The sequence below is a fragment of the Phasianus colchicus genome, chromosome 7 (assembly GCF_987193195.1).
Source record: "Phasianus colchicus chromosome 7, bPhaCol1.hap1.1, whole genome shotgun sequence".
In the NCBI taxonomy this organism is placed as follows: Eukaryota; Metazoa; Chordata; class Aves; order Galliformes; family Phasianidae; genus Phasianus; species Phasianus colchicus.
The window spans coordinates 1,964,633-1,980,302 of NC_143442.1; the positions used below are offsets into that span (position 1 = coordinate 1,964,633).

The following is a 15,670-nucleotide window of genomic DNA, read 5'->3' on the forward strand; positions in this document are numbered from 1 at the left end:
AATGAATGCGTTTTGTCAAGCTAAAAGAAACAGTCATAAAAATACACCTGTCATTCTGCCGTCAGCCAAATATAGCCTGAATGGCAGAGACTGAAACATCAGAACGCAGCAGAGCGAGGTCCGGGCAGCACCAATTCCCTGCCAGCAGCAGGAGCGAGGCCGTGGATGCCTTGTTCAGTTAAAGGATGCAGTAATTGTACAACTGCTCGGAAGATGGGCAGCATGTGGGCGATGGGAGCTGCCCATTCTGCTGCTGGCATCGTGGGCCAAGTGGAGCCCTCTTGTTTTAACAAAAGTGTCATGCTTGTGGGATTTTCCTGTCAAAGCCTGGAAGAAAATAGAATGAAAAGCCACCAATCTGTTATGTTGAACTATTTAAATGGGGCTTTAGATATCATATTTTTGCAGTTCGGGACACCATCTGCGTGTGGATCAGCTGTAAGAATGGGTCATTTGTCTTACAGAAACCCTCTTTTCCTACAACATATTCCCGTGCTTTTCCCAACACATTTCTCCTCCCAGGCAACACTTAGGATTGGTCTCTCAGAAGCTCCACTCCCAGTGGGGAAATTTGTTTAAGGGACTGCACAGAGAGACATGCATGAAGTGACCTGGGCAGCACTGAGGCTCCCTGAAGGCCAAGAATGGACAAGGCAGCCTTGCAAAATCCTTCCTGGACCTGAGCTTCTGGTTTGTGGAGGAATAGATGAATGGAGTTGGTTGGAACACGTGGTGCAGCTGTGTAGCTGAAATGCTGAGTCACTGATTGAAGCTGTGATGGAGCACCTGGTGGGAAGGCAGGGCCAACCCAGGGGAGCTCAGGTGCATGCAATGTACCCGAGTGACTGGAAGGGCTGGGGCCAGGATCCACCCCTTCCCAGACCTCATTTAAGTGTTGCCAGTGGAGGTGAGGGGCTCTTGCTGGGGATCCCTGTCTACCTGAGGTCTTCTAAAGGTAAGCAGTTTTTTTTTTCTTTTGTTTCTGTGCTCACAGCTGCTGCATTTGGGCTTGTCATTGCTTAACGCAGCCTGGGTCTTTGCTACTCTGCTGTTACTGCTGTGCTTTCCATTGCATTATAACTTGTTATGGGGCTATTGATGTCAAACTGTCTGTGTACCATTCACCCCTCTGGCAGAAAAGCAGAGATCCTCCCCCCTCCCTTTTTTTTTTTTTTTTCCTTTGAGCCAGAGCCTTCACCTGGAGGTGATCAAAAGAGAAAATCCAACCCAGGCATCTTGCCTAAAACAAAGATCTGAATCTCAGTGCAACCGAAGGCTGTGGCTTCAGCCCTTCCTCATTTGCTGTAACAAGTAACATTCTGAAAAATGAACAAATAAACTTGTTAAGAGAGATATTTGGGGTCACTGCACAAGGCTGTCCCATTGAGTTAGTTCAGGCATGTTCCAGCAGGGATCACTTGAGAGGCTGGGACTTTATACAGAGAGATGGATCATTCTTGTACCTAAATCCAGACCAAGTTCATCTAAACTATATTTAAAAAAAAAACACAAATAACAAAGGAAGTAAATGGTACAGAAAACATACACACTTGTACGTCATTCTTTCTTATTAAGATAAATAGGTATATTGCCCACCCAGTATTTGGCCTAGCTGGCGACCTATGACCACGTAATGGCAACTGCTTACAGAGGTACTAAGGCTTTTATTCCACCAGCCCCTTTCCACTTCATTCTTCCTTGCTCAGAACCTGCCTTTTTTCAGAGTGAGATAAGGAAAAATAGTCCCATGGCTCCCTAGGGGACTCGGCAGTGCTGTGGTGCAGAAAGCAGCCTCATGGCACAACTCTAGCTAGTCTTCACCAAGAACAACCTCCAGGGAGTTGGTGCAAGAAATCAGAGCAGAAACACATGGTTTCTCTCTAACTTTCACATCAATTACCTTTTACTCAACTTTATGACGCTATTACATCTTTTTCCTTTATTTTCTCATTCTGATGGATCTACGTCCCACCACTGCTCCTGTCTCCAGCTGCCATCTGTGAGCAATCTACATTCTCAGCCTCATCATTAATTTGTGTCATTTCTTGAAAACAGTGCTATTGTATACCCAGGGTAAGCTCTTCATTCTAGTTCAGGAGTGTCTAAAATGCCTCTGTGTGTGTGTCTGAGCTCATCTGAGTGTCACCAAAGCACAGCCCTGGCTTATGGAAGAGCCTTTGCCTCACTCCCATTGTCACCAGTGGTTGCTTCACCCCACAAGTCACGGGTCCTTTGCAAATATCCAAACTGTGTCCAAATTTTCACTGCTCTTTTCCCTGACCTCCACATATGGTAATTGTTTTTTATGAAAAAAAGTCAATGGCTTTTTTTATACGGGAAAAAAAATATATTTTCTTTGGGACATTCCCTTTCTGGAAACAAAACAATGATTTTGAAACTTTTTTTTAAAAAAAAACTTTCTCGTGTAAGTTTAAAAAATATTTGGCTTCATTTCAAATGCAATGAAAACAGCTTTCGAAACATCCAGATTTGTTGTAAAACAGACATCCAGCTTTTCAAAGAGCTCTGCGTCCAGAAGGCGCCAAGAAATGCATAGACAACCCATCCCGCTGTTCTGTTGTTTGGGTGGCAAAATGAAGGCGTTTCTTGGATGTTGAGTTTGCTGTGTTCATGCAAATAAATCGATGCCCTCTTCGTGATGGGTTCTTGGAGAATGGGAACACAACCGGATAGACACAGGACAATGGGAAAGTGCTCCTTAGCAAATCCTCATGTTCATCCATCTGACGTGGGTACCGCTGGCTTCAGAGCCTCCTGCTAAGGAAAATCATGTAAGGCAGAGACAAAGGGGTGTGCCTCTGCTGTTGACATGCATCCATATGTGCCACATGCCGCTTGTGCTGGCATAATTAAGTTAATTTGACAAACTGCATCGAGCAACAGGCGCAGTTGTCTGGGAGCCCGTTTGCTCTGCAGAGTGAATGCTCCCCAAACCATCAACATGACAGAAGCACTGTGTCTAATTAACACTTTCTAATACCTCAACAAATAACAAACCTGCTGTTGGGGAAAAATAGTTTCACACTTCCTTATCAAATTAGGGCAAAATCACTCCTAATGAGCTAAAATCAATTAGAGCGACACCGAAATGAATGTATTTATGCTGTCAGTGAGAGCTATTTGCATAACAGTTTGCAAGGCCAGGGAAGGTGTGATAGCTTTTTAGTGCTGCTAATGAGGAGCTGCTGTGGAAAGGTGCTACCAGAGAGAAAACTGTGTCTGCTGGGGTTGGACACTGGTGGCAGCACATGCAGCATTGAGAGCTGGAGCTGCCACCTGGGTTGTGTGGGATTCTCCCATAGGAGAAAGAAAATTGGCGACCCTGCACATAGCAGGGAGGTTGAAACTAGATGATCATTGTGTTCCTTTTCAACCCAGGCCATTCTATGATTCAATGCAAGGCTCAGGCAGGCAGAATGAGAAGAGCATGCAGAAAGGAGGAAAAAAAAAAAAAGCTTTGATGAAAATAAGCTGTAGTATTCTGTTGCTGTTAAAGCCTTTAATTGAATTATAGGACTGGTTGATGAGCGAAGAGATTGCAGATAGTCCTCTATTGATTTTAATCATATTTACATTTTGTAGTGCCTTTCAACATCTTGTTGCAATTCAGGCGTATGTGGATGTGTTCTTGACCTTGGAGCTGATCTCTTCAAAGCCATGCTGGCAACCAAAGTGTCTGTGCCCGTGTGGCTGAGCCTCTCTGCATCCCTGTGCCATTATTTCCGTGCACGTAGAAATGAGGATATAAAAGGAAGAATGACACAACATGGATGGAAACAACAGGCTGATGCAGCTGGGATATTTACAGATAAAGGAAGGACCACAAGGCACTTGTAGCAAATCTTGTCATCTCATTCTTCATTCAGGATACCGTAATGCAGTTGTAGAATGAATCAAAAAGCTTAGATTTTTTTTTTTTCTTTTCCCAAACAAAGCAGAAAAAGGGACAAAAAATGAATGTGAAGAGAGGCAAACAAAGAGCTGAGTCCCTGCAAGTCCTTCTGGCCTCCTGCTTCAGGGCTGTGAGGAATGGCATGGTGTGAGGGAGATGTAGGTATTTTCAACATATTTTCTTCATTATATAAACATAGAAAAGGTCAGCTCTGTAGCTTGGGAAAATTTAATCCATGAAGACGTTTTCCTTGTAAAACAAAAGCAGATTTTCAAGCACAGTGTGATGCTTTGTGACGATCCTGAGCTTTTTGTATTAGTGGTATGTTATTCCAGGACAAAATCATCATTTTTTTGTACAAACCATTTGGTGCTGCACTTCCTACACTTCTCTAGAATAGCTCTGCATAGTTGGTTTCATTTCATTAATCCATTAGAAAGGTGTGTGTGCCAGGGTGTATTTTAACCTCTAGAACCACCAGCGATGTCAGGAGGTTTCCTACCAGCCTGAATCCAAGTTCCCCATGAACTGGGAGGTTGCTGGGATGTTAGACCTATGGGAATTGGTATTTCCAGATGGAGCTGTCCTTGAGGGACATGGGGGGGATAGATTGGTTGGACTGGATGTTCTTAATGGTCTTTTCCAACCTGAATGATTCTGTGAGTGTATGCAGTCATTCCTGACCTCACAGCACTGTGCAAAGCCATGCCCACAGCACAACTGCATCATTCAACTGATGAACTACTGGGTATCTGACATGGGGCTGAGCAATATTCAGAGCACCTGCAGCATCCCTAAGAACAAATTGAGGGTCATAACTAAGAAATTTCTCCAAGAATTTCTTCTGGAATCACAGAATTGCAGGGGTAGAAGGGACCATTGAATCCAACCTCATTGATAAAGCAGTTCCCTACAACAGGCAGCAGAGTTGAGCATCCGGACAGATCTTGAACATCTCCATAATGGAATTCATTTTCTACTTGTTTTTTTCTGCAGTTTTCCCAACAAGCACAGCAAAAATGCTACACCACTCTCTGCAAAGTATCCATGGGTATATTAGGGCCTACGTGGGGCCACATAAGCCCCAAGTGTTGGAACCACAGAACATCCCCTTGCCATATCTTCATGCATCCCTGCTGCCAGCACCACCAGCAGCTCCAGCTGCTTTCTGGGGCTACACCACCAGAGATGGCACAGAATCCATCCGAGGGATGGATGTGCACAGAGGGAGCACATCCATCACCAGCAGCTTGTTGGGGTGGGTCTGGAGCTCTCATCCAACAAACTGCAAAACAAGAGCTGTCCTATTTCAACTTTCCACTCCAGGTACGTTGTGTGGGTTTCTTAGGCATTAAGCACTGGATCTGTTTCTTATCTTTGCTTTTTATCTGGAAATCATGAGGGAAGTATTTTTCTAATGTAAGTAATGCACTCAGAAGAAAATTTAAACAGACTTTCTGTCTTTATGGAAAAAAATGCAACTGTCACGTGTTTCATCATAGTCTGCAAATAGGCACAGGGTTATGGATGAGTGTGGTTGAGTAGATGAGGAAACTATGGACTCAGATAGAATCACCAAGGTTGGAAAAGACCTCTAAGATCATCCAGTCCAACCACCCACCCATCACCTGTATTTCCCCACTAAACCATGTCCCTTAGTACAGCATCTAAATGTTTCTTGAACACTTCCAGGACGCTGACTTCACCACCTCCCTGGGCTCATTCCAGCACCTGAACACTCTTTTGGAAAAAAAAATTCCTAATACCCAATCTGAATCTCCCCATGTACATGAAAATATTAAAAAAAAAATAGGTTGGTATCATTAGAAATTTGAAGACACAGAGAACTGTATCTGTGGCTGGGATTTCTTGGTCAGCCATATGCATAGGTACCAGATAGCCCAGGCAGGGGAAGGCAGACACGTGGCACAGTTGTAGGAAATCCCCCAAATCTTTACAGGCATTTCCATATGGAAAAGAACACATGATTTCCCTAAGAAAAAAATCTCTGATAGCTTATCTTTATAAAAAAAAATTGAGAGAATTTGATGGAAAAAATCTTTTCTCTTGTGATTTGTTGAAAGCTAGTTTCAGTTAGGAAAAAAAAGAACCCACATTCTCGTGTTGTATCTGGCTCTAATGTATAATTTTTACATTATGTCTGCGATCTTTGAGAGATCGTCTGGAAAAAGGTTGCAATGTAATCTCCTGAAAACGATGGGGGCCTGCAAGGTCGGTGAGTAAATGAGATGAGAGCACATGAGCAGCTAATGAAGCAATCAGTGAGTAGTGAGAAACGGAAGAAAATAAATAGACAGATTCTGGACTGAATGAAACCAGAGTGATGGTGTGTGCAAGAGGGGTCCCTGCACCCTTAGGATGTGCCCATCTCTTGGGGCACCCCATCAAATCCCATCAGCTGCACCTCAGCTGGGTTTTAGAATTGATTTCACTTTATAGACTGAAAAAAAATCAGCAGGAGGCAGCTCCTCAGGTCACACAGATTGGGGTGGACCTCAACAGGGCAGCAGGCAGTGGCAGAATTAATAGCTGAGAAATAGAGCGTGGTCCGAGCTGATGCAGCACTGGTGGCACTGAGCAGCTCCTGTTATAGAGGCATTGCAGGGATTAACACAGAGCAGGCACGTTGTGTGCCAGAGATTTATATGGGTAAGATGAAGTACGTTGCATGTAATTTCTCACCTATCACCACCTGAATGGAGCACGTGAGTCAGCTTGGCAAAGAAGTGCTATGTGTGTACTACAGGGTCAGCTGTTGTTAATTTCATTTTTCTTTGAATTTCAGTCTTTAAACTACACGACAGTGAAAATACCCTGCAGAACACTTGCGTGGATAGCAGCCTCACAGTACAACTTCCACATCCAAAAGTGGGAGGACGTGGGGGGCCCGAGTCAGAAATCAAGTCATACTAACATATATGTGTGCGTAGTGCCACCTGGTAATATTTATTTGCTGTCTCTGTAGCCTCAGAGAGGTGTTTCCTTCTTTATATTCAGCCTGAGCACAGCAGTACAAAGCAAAACATTTATTTTGATGTGTTTTCTGCTTTCCTGAGCTCTCAGGAAAAACAGCAACCAAGCTCCTTTAAGAAGCTGCAATCTTGTACCACGTCAAAACGTCATGGACTACCCTAAGACAAATATATCTTTTGTGCAATTTAAATGGCAATCAGGGAGCTATTTTTTCTGATTAATATACAGAAAGTTGGCGATCACAGCAGGGGACTGATGAGGCTAATCCATCAATGTCCCTGATAGTGGCACAGCAATCAGTGGCAGTGCATAATCACCAGAGGCGGTGAGCAGAGGCAGGGCACGCAGCCCCTCGTCCCCAACTCATCTGGGTGTTTGCACTTCATCCACCACCATATGAGATGTTTGGATGGGCTCTCAAGAGGGCACTGCTAATGAAATGAGAGGCAGCAAAGAATATCTATGTTTGTGAAAGATCAGATGCTGTCCAGAAACATGACAGATTGTAGAATCACAGAATGGTTGGGTTGGAAGGGACCTCAAGGATCACGAAGCTCCAACCCCCTGCCACACGTAGGGGCACCAACCTCCACATTTCATAGCTGCCCAGGGCTGCATCCAACCTGGCCTTGAACACCTCCAGGGATGGACGGGGCATCCACAGCCTCTCTGGGCAGCTGTTCCAGCACCTCACCACTCTCATAGAAAAGAGCTTCCCCCTGACATCCAACCTAAATCTCCCTTCCCTCAGCTTAAAACCATTTCCCCTTGTCCTGCAGTTATCAACCCTTTCAAAGAGTTGATTCCCCTCCTGTTTGTAGGCTCCCTTTAGGTACTGAAAGGCTGCAATGAGGTCACCCTGCAGCCTTCTTTTCTCCAGGCTGAACAAGCCCAGCTCCCTCAGTCTGTCCTCGTAAGGGAGGTGCTCCAGCCCCCTGATCATTTTTGTGACCCTCTTCCAGACCCTCTCTAACAGCTTCTATTGGGAGAATGGATTACATTTAGAAAGTAGTATGTGGCAACTGATAACAATAACACAGCTAACAGATGTGGTTCAATCTTCTTTTTTTCCAGAAAACACAATGCTCCAAGGTTCAGGCATCCTGCTCTGCTGAGTGAATGGAGAGGTGTGAAGGTGTACCAATGACTCTGATGTATGTCATACAGCCTGGATCCCATTTCGGGCTTAATTTCCAGTATGGTAGTGAAATTCCCCAATTTGACTCAAACAGCTACTCCACTGCAAGAACACCATCGTGCCATGCTGAGCAGCACACCAAGCTGACCCAGGCTGCACAAGACCACATGCCACCCATTCACTCGCTGCCTTAGAGTTATTCAAAGGGAGCCACCAATTTGTAATGCCCTGAATATTTCAGCACCAGCACATATCTAGTTAGCATGGATAATTTGCTCTCAGATATTTTTTTCTGTCCTGTACATTCCGCCTGCTTTGCAAGACAAATGATTATTTTTTTTTCCCCAGAAACATATTTCTTCCCTTTGGATTGCAAGTCAACCAGCCTGCAATTCTGCCACCTTAAGATAGCTTCCGAAAACTGCAGGCTTCTGCTGGCCAGGCTAGTCCTGAAGCCTCCCCCATCCTCTGTCCTCCATCCTCCATCTCCAACTTCAATCCCCATCCTTCAGCCTGCATCCTCTGTCCTCCATCCTTCTGACTGTCCCAGAACACAGAGCAGGAGCACACCCCACAGATCACAACCAGTTTTCCTGCAGAACTATCAGTGGTGCTTTGGCTGATGATTTTCCTCCTGAAAGGACCTGGTCCTTTTGGTGCCAGGACCAGGTGACAGCAATGGCTCTGCAGGTAAATGCACGCCTCTTCCCATCCCTTCAAGATCTAAATCCTTCCCAAACCACTCAGCCTCCTTTTTTTTTTCAGATTTCTCCACCATTTTCCTCCCTGTAGATCCCAGCTGGCTCTATGGAGGAGGTATGCATCAGCCAGAGAGCACAAACTGTCATGAAGCTGAGCCTCTACGGACAGCAGTGTCCTCAGAGCTTAAAACTGTAATTTAAGAACCAGTTGCAAGAGCTCTGTAGACCTTAAATATGATCCTACAGAGCCATAATTAAGCATCTGACTGATCAGAAAATATTTAATGCTTGCAACAGGTTTTCCTTCTCAGCCCCATTAGATAAAGTGATACTGGTGGGAAAGTCCGGGGAGGCCGTTACCAGAGTTCAGCAGAAGGGCTAACGAGTCAGCAAACAATGTTCCTTTTAGGCCGCGGGCTTCGACAGTCCCAAATTCCCAACATTAGAGCTAACACATTTTAAATTACTTCCCAAGTCCCAGCACTGGACTATGGTTACATTTTGGAGAGCAGCCAAGAAGGCTGGTAACGAATGCGGGCTGTGCCGCTGTGCTGTCCCAGCGGTGCTGCCCTATGGGCCAGCCATGGCCTAGGGTGCTCCAGGGCCAGCAGTGCCAGTGGGAGAGGGAAGGGATTGTTGGGATTGTTCCAGTCTGCTCTGCCTGGTGTGGCCTCGTCTTGAGCACTGGATGAAGGACATAAAGCTATTAGAGAGGGCAAGAGATGTGAGGAGTAGCTGAGACCCCTTCATTTGTTTGGCCCAGAGAAGAGGAGGCTGAGAAGTGGCCTTGTGGTGACCTACAGCTCCTTCATGGCAGTCCTACAGCTCCTTCATGGCAGCCCAGCAGCTCCTTCATGGCAGCCCTACAGCTCCTCATGGGAGCCCTACATCTCCTTCATGGCAGCCCTACAGCTCCTTCATGGCAGCCCAGCAGCTCCTTCATGGCAGCCCTACAGCTCCTCATGGGAGCCCTACAACTCCTTCATGGCAGCCCTACATCCCCTTCATGGCAGCCCTACAGCTCGTCATGGGAGCCCTACAGCTCCTTCATGGCAGCCCTACAGCTTCTTGTGGAGGAAAGCAAGAACTGTGTGGCCACAGCCCTACCACGGATAGCCCTGCCAGCCTTCCCATGAAGTGCTTACCCCCCCCCACCATGCCTAATGAAGGGAAAGCCCCATCCTTCCTCATTAAGAGACTGGAAGTAGCAGCACTGTTTCCTTCAGGATGGCTCCAGCACTTTGCTGGCTTGTGCTGGGGATGCTGGAGCAGCGTATGCTAAATCAGGTATTTATTTGCTTTTGTCAGATGCTCTTGTTTGGCTCGTTTTTCATCTATATACATCAGCAGTAAATCCACTGAGCTGAGGCAGCTCTGAGTGTTTTAAGCTGTTTATAAATGAGAGCACTAAAAGGCTTATACATTTGTTGCTCAAGGTGTTCATCGGAGATGTCAATATACCTTCTCAGGTGTATTTAGCATAGACTCTGGATATAGGAAGCACATAGGTACATTTCCAAAGTCTGACAATGGTCCTGGGTGGAAAAATCGACATGCTGGCAGCCAAATTGTGTACGGGTGCTGGGCAGCTTTGGGAGGAATGGGTTGGGTGAGGTGGTACAAAATAACTGCACTAGGGCACAGAGCTGATGCAGCAGCCTGATACCCTGTACTTTGCTTTAGAGAATCAGGTTTTCCAATTCACCCATGCTATAAGTGCAGAATGGGTCCTTGTATCTTGGAATGTGTTCTCTTGTGTGCCTTCAAATCATTCAGTTAGCTGGGGCTCTATATAGAGATATCACAAAGCCTGTTAGGGGACATTGAGAAGCAAGAGTAATTTCTAATTTCCCTCACTTTTGCTGATAAGAAACAAATTTCTGACCAGCAGAACAAGAGGTGCCCCTGTCCCACCTGATCACCACCAATGGTCATGGACACCTTCCAATTTACAGCTTGTAAATGAATTTGTTTCCCAGCTCCCTTCACATTTAAGGCTTCTTTGGGGACCAGATCCTGCAGGCAAGAAAAAGATCCCTGTTGTGAGCCTTTCTGCCTGCATCACTTTGTACCCATCTTCCATGTCTGAGGTGACCTTCAGTCTCTCTGAACTTTTCCCTGGGGAGCAAGATGAAGAGGCATTTGCATGCCCGTCCCTTTTGTCCTGACATTTGCTGGCATGTATGTAGAGCTTCGTTAGTTTGACTGCGTTCATTTGATCTTATGATTTTTATCCTTGGCTTTGATTACCCAATAACACAGGAAATTATTTTGAAGGATACAAGGGGGCTGTTCATAAGTGAAAAGTCTGCTGCCCGACTCTCATTATCCACCAGCTCTGTCTGCAGCGCTTCACTTTACATATGCAGAACATGATCAAGAATACAAAGGGAAAAAAAAAAAACCATGAGAAACGGCATCGTGCAGACAGACACACACACCTGCTTGGGCTTTCATGTACGGCAGCTCCTGTAGCCCTCAGATGTGTGCAGCAGCTCTGCATGCAGAGATGGAAATATGCACTGGTAGAGCTGATAGCTGTGAACTTCTACCAGTCAGTCCTGGTCCTGCTTGGCATTAAAAATGCAAGGCATGCAGGAAAACATCCACTGGGAATGCAGCCCAAAAGACTTGGGAATGGCATCAATGCATCAAGGGTGGCCATCATTGGGTCCTCTGGCTGTTATGGTGTTATCCTGTTCTCCAGTATATCTCCATCCCCAAGGGAAGAGCACCACAAGCTGAGGGGAGGTGTGCCAACAAGAGATGATTTCCTTTAATAAACCCGAGCTCCAGTGAAAAGGTGTCTCCTAGGGAAGGAAAAAAGAAAAAAGCACAGTCATCAGGCTGAAGGAGAAAAGCCTGCAAGGAGATGAAGTGGGGATCTTGTAGGAGCAGCAAAGCAGAGTGAATTCGGGATATTTCAATGGTTTCTGACAGTGCTGAGAGCTGAAAAAAAAAAAACAGGAACTTTTTCCAAACAAAATAAAGTTCTTGCCCAGTTCTTATGTGAGTACAAAGATGATGTCTGACAGCTTCCAAATCAAAGAGGAATTAGAAAATAAAATAATCCTTCACATCCTCAGGCTGAGCGGGTCCTGCGTTGCAGTCTGCAGTGTTGTGTGAGCAGGAGGCACCGGCCAACATGGGGCAACTATACCCAAGATGGACAGATTGGCTTCAAAACAATGAAATGATCTTTGGCTTAAAGCCAGATCGAAAACACTCCTTTAGAACACAGAAAGCTCCTCCTTTCACATCCCCATCACCTGGGGACCAACCCACAGCCTCCTCGTTCACTGCAATGTCTGTGAATAGCAAAAGCTGCAATGAAGCAAGTGTCATAGCTACAGCAACATTTTTGTGGAGTGTGATCCTGAAGGATTAGTCATTAGGACTTCTGAGAGTTGTTTATTGATTAATTTTTAACATGGCACACACACAAAAAAATGTGAATGCAAGATGATGCTATGAACCATAATGGCTGTAGCACCAATTGGAACTAACAGAATCAGGCTGCTTGCAGGCAGCAGGACTGGTTTACAAACACACTAAAGCCAAGATGGGTTTGCACAAGGTAGTGGCTTTGCTGGTGCACTGAGGTTGGGAAAAGGCTTGCAGCATCCAGTGGCACATTTCCAGCTCTGGGCTTCTGCTCAACCTTTTGGATAGGCATTCCCAGTGTGTCCCCTGGGCTGTAGTGGAGAAGAAGAGGCTCAGGGGAGACCTTATTACTCTCTACAATGCCCTGAAAGGAAGTTGGAGTGAGGGGGTCAGCCTCTGCTCCTGGGTAACAGCAACAGGATGAGAGGTGACAGCCTCACGTTGCACCAGGGGAGGGTCAGGTTGGTATTAGGAATGATTCCTTCTCCAAAGAGTAGTCAGGCAGTGGCCCAGACTGCCCAGAGAGTGGGGGACCGTCATCCCTAGGGGTGTGCAGAGCCATGGGGATGTGGCTCTGAGGGATGTGGTCACTGGGCATGGTTGGATGGGTTGGGCTTGGGAACACTAGAGGTCTTCTCCAGCCTTAACAATTCTATGATTTCTTAACGATCCTATGATTTCTATGATATATTCAGTTATGAAAAAAGTGCAATAGCTGTAATCCATCATTGTGGCGCCCTCCCAAACCTCCAGCAGCTCTTGCTGCAGAAATAAAGCACAGTGGCAGTTTTGTGGGGTGCCACGGGGGACCTTTGCTGCAGCCCGTGCTCTGAGCACAGAGTGCAGCAGGGTGAAAGGACAGCTCGTCCCGCGAATGTCAGTAGGAAAATCAAAGCAGGACATGCGCTATCAGCATGGGCACAAAGAAGAGATTATCGCAATCCTGCGGCAGTAACCTGAAGATAAAGGGAGAAATTCAAAGGCAGCTCGTATTTTATGTTGCTGAAGGAGAAGCAATGCTGAATGAATTCATCTCCTGCAATGACATGCAGAGCAAGGCGTGACCTCCAGCCATCCGAGTGCTTACAACAACACAAGGACACTGATGAATTTGAAGCAGACGTCACTTTGACATATGAGAAAATCCAACGGATTCTGATTACAATATCCACAAAGCCATAATTAAGGCCTTTATGGCAACAAAGAAAATTGAATTACATTATTTCCCTGCTAAACAGCCAGAAGATTGCAGGAAAGCCAGGAGTACAGAGCATAACAAGCCAGAGACATCTCTGGCAGCAAACAAAGATGTTGGCAGTTGTGGGATATTTGTAAGTGATATATTTTGAAATAATGCAGGATTTTGCAGCAGGGGAAAGCGTGCTTAATTTTCACACGGTCAAATCTTTTGCAAGCAGTGTGCATTGTGTAAGCCAGGTGAATTCCAAAGGCAAGCCATGTGGTGTCCTAATTACCTTCAAAGACTTCACACAAGCAGCAAAGTTTTCTACTGCTCCTTCATTCAAAGATATCACCTGTTTTCCAGTGCAGATGGAGAATGCTGAAATTCCCCCACATGCACTGCAACGGTATGAACTCTCTGTCCTTTTAAGCACCAAAATTGCCTGAATTGAAGCAGAGGGAGGCTGTCAGAGCTGCCCACATCTCTCCTTTACCACCTTCTCCAGGACAAGGGGGAATGGTTTTAAAGTGAGACAGGGGAGGTTTAGGTTGGATATGAGGAGGACGTTTTTCAGCCAGAGGGTGGTGAGGCACTGGAACAGGTTGCCCAAGGAGGCTGTGGATGCCCCATCCCTGCAGGCATTCAAGGCCAGGCTGGATGTGGCTCTGGGCAGCCTGGGCTGCTGGTTGGCGACCCTGCACACAGCAGGGGGTTGGGACTGGATGAGCATTGTGTCCTTTTCAACCCAGAATCCAAATCCAGAGCTCAAAGCAAGGCTCCGCCAAAACCTCTGTTTTTTGGGTTATTTCTGTCACAGCCTTGTCAAACCTTACCAATATTTTGTCAAAAATCCTCCCAACCTTGTCAAAATATTGGCTGATTTTAGCACGAAACACTAAATTACAAAACGACCTCAAAGTATGCAAAGCATGTAAAGCTGTTCCGAGTCGCACATTTTTACAGCAAGCCCACAGAGAAAGAGCTCACACAGAACAGCCTTTGCAGAGTGTATTTTTAAGCCTTGCCAAATTTGGGTCTTTACAAACAGAGAAATGAATGTTTTCCAACTTGAAGCTGTTTGACACAACCTCTGGGAGCAGGAGGAGCACCCCAAGGCACTGCAGGCAATGCAGCCACCTCTGTGCCCAACCTGAGCTCCTCACAGCAAATACAGCCACGTGTTCCTGAGCCAGGGGATGAAACTCATCCAACTGCATGGCAATACGATAGATTCGCCATGCACTTCATCAAACATGAATGCCATTTGTTTTAATAAAAGACAAGCCTCCAGAGAGCCAGCTGCGTCGTGGCTCTCCATTCATTGCTTGTGGTCCACATTTTTCTGTGTTTCTCTGATGGTGCATCAGTCACATCCCATCAGATCACCTACAAATGTGCTGGTGTTCTCTGAAATAATTCTTCCAGCGTTTGCCATCTCTGGCGCTCCCTCAGAAGAAATACGAAGGTGTCAAAGGCTTCCCTGATTTATATCGATTGGTGACGGATCATAAACATTTCCCATTCTTTACCGAGCAAGGAAAGCTGTGCAAAATTTCATTCCCACTGTGTTTTCCTTCAGCACTATGAGTGAACATTTGGGAACACAGGAAACAAGGTGGGAAATTGCACTTGAAACACCTTATCAAAACCACTGGAATTCTATTATAGTATCATAGAATAGAATTGTAGAATCATAGAATGACCTGGGTTGCAAAGGAGCACAATGCTCATCCATTTCCAACCCCCTGCTGTGTGCAGGTCACCAACCAGCAGCCCAGGCTGCCCAGAGCCACATCCAGCCTGGCCTTGAATGCCTGCAGGGATGGGACATCCACAGCCTCCTTGGGCAACCTGTTCCAGTGCCTCACCACCCTCTGAGTGAAAAAAATTCTCCTATATCTAACCTAAATCAGATTGTTTCATCATGCAGCTTGGTAGAGCTTCATGCAAAGCCTGGGATGTGCTCATTGCCTTCTGCAGAGCGTAAATGCAGAGATTAATTAAAAACTAGCAGAGGAAGACTGTTTTGGGAGGAGTGAGATGTTGCATGAATTCCAGCTGAATTTAGCAAGCATCAAAATCTTTCAGAAATACCAGAATATTTCCTTCTGAGTCTTCATTTAAAATTAGCAGAATTCCCTCACTTTAGAAAGAAAAGAGATTAAGCAGCAAGATTAACAAACCCCAATGTTCTGCCACATGTCCATTTCATCTGAGATACAATGAGATGGTTTGGGTTGATCGTAATGAAAAATATACATATATTTGAGTTTACTTACTTCCAGTTTGGCTATTAAAATAAAATCCATTATCTATTCAGCTTTAATTACACCCTCCGCTTTCTGAGTTACCTGGAA

At 45.6% G+C, this 15,670-nt stretch overlaps 1 long non-coding RNA gene across 1 annotated transcript; it reads left to right on the forward strand.

The window, feature by feature from the left end:
* Positions 1-928: 928 nt before the first annotated feature.
* Positions 929-8,904, forward strand: LOC149917169 (uncharacterized). Its single transcript, XR_016467969.1, has 3 exons — positions 929-955; positions 7,982-8,735; positions 8,811-8,904. It is a non-coding gene; the product is annotated as an uncharacterized LOC149917169 (long non-coding RNA).
* The last annotated feature ends 6,766 nt before the right edge of the window (positions 8,905-15,670 follow it).